Below are 1,901 nucleotides of genomic sequence, written 5' to 3'. Positions count from 1 at the left end.
GACACCGGAATCCACCTTTCTCTCTCTCTCTCTCTCTCTCTCTCTCTCTCTCTCTCTCTCTCTCTCTCTCTCTCTCTCTCTCAGAAACATGAAGGAATCGTATAAACAAAACCTAATCGTGGTAATGTTCGTAAGTATTTGAGGTGTGGTATGGAATCCTAGGCCTAGACTCACCAATCCAATTGAGGGTATGAACCCCTAGACTCACTCAATCAACTAGGGGATTGTGAACCCCTAGACTAACCCCTAGACAGAATTTACGAAAGAAAAACAAAAATTAACCACGTACATAACCAATGGTCAATGAAAATAACCACATTCAAGGCGCATCTTTGTCTCTCGTGACGTGGTGACGGATGAGTGAGTCACGATCACATCATGTGTGAGTTCGTGAATTCTCGCCGTATTTGACTCGTTCGGTTTGGACGCAATTGCTTGATTCTTTAAAATATATATACTGTATATTTATTCTTTTTATGTTAACTGATATTTTACACACACACACACACACACACACACACACACACACATATATATATATATATATATATATATATATATATATATATATATATATATATATATATATATATATATAAAGAAAAAAAGTGCATTAAAGAACTTGCAAGAATAACATGGAAATAATAAAATTAATTGGGAAATGATGAGTAATCCAGCCCCGTAAAAGGGGTCAGTTAGCCCCCCTTTTAAATTTTGAAAAAGGAGACAATGAAATTAGGAAAATCATAATACAATTACAACTGAAACATTACAATCTACAACCCGCGAGAAATAGTATTCCACGATATTACTTTAGATCCACAAAGCCTAGCTTTAGTTTATAAGTATTCCATCAAAGTTCAGCAGCTACTTAAAACACATTTGCGCTAAATGAGTCTTAATAATAAACGAAAGAAAGTATATTTTTGGACTGCTAACTCTAGGCCTATCCTGCTGTTTAGCACGAATTCCAAAAGGTCTACGGCGCTATCAGCAGTCACCTATGGACCAAACCGTGTTTGCTGAAGGCAGATAAGATAAGTGACAAAAGCAAGTCTTTGTCTGTCTGTAGACGAAATGAAACGAGCATCTTATTATCTTATTCTGTCCGTTATCTTGTAACAAGACAAAATGACAAGAGGCTTTCGATCAAGATGGCTGACTTAAGAGAGAGCCGAGAGGTGATAGGCTCAAGCAGATAGGCGACTTTGAGTTCACTGTTTATGTCTGGTGGTATGGTGACCTGGGCTTGAACTTTGACCCGGGGTTAAACTTCTTTATTAATGGGTGGAGTGACGTAGAACTGCTACTTACAAGAAAGTGATTTTAAGGAAACGTCGATTAATTTTAAATGGGCGACCTAGGTCTAATTTGGAGTGCTCAGGCACACCTAAAAGCGATGCTTAGGCCTAGCTAACCCTCAATTAACTGTTAAGGCTTGCATAAAGATAGGCAAAAGTATTATTATTATTATTATTATTATTATTATTATTATTATTATTATTATTAAACTTTACTTACATGACCTAGGCCTAACCTGGAGTGCTTAATCACGCCTAAACGAGAAGCTTAGGCTTAGCTAACCCTCAGTTATCAGTTACGACTGGCGTATTATTATTATTATTATTATTATTATTATTATTATTATTATTATTATTATTAGAGGCATATAATGAAAATATGAAAAGAAAAAACGCAGCTCACACACGTGCCCAGTGAGAGTTCGCATATCCTAGGAAAGGACGCACTACGGTAATCTCTGCCACGGCTCTTTGTTCTGACAAATGACTCAGCAAAGGGCGACAGGAACCTGACATTTCTTTGTGATCTGATCTCCGGCGGGTTTAATGTCATCTCGCGCGAGCTTTCTATCGAGCGGCAAAAGAACTGAGAGAAAGATT

The sequence above is a fragment of the Macrobrachium rosenbergii genome, chromosome 37 (assembly GCF_040412425.1).
Source record: "Macrobrachium rosenbergii isolate ZJJX-2024 chromosome 37, ASM4041242v1, whole genome shotgun sequence".
Classification (NCBI taxonomy): Eukaryota; Metazoa; Arthropoda; class Malacostraca; order Decapoda; family Palaemonidae; genus Macrobrachium; species Macrobrachium rosenbergii.
This window is presented reverse-complemented; position numbering follows the sequence as displayed.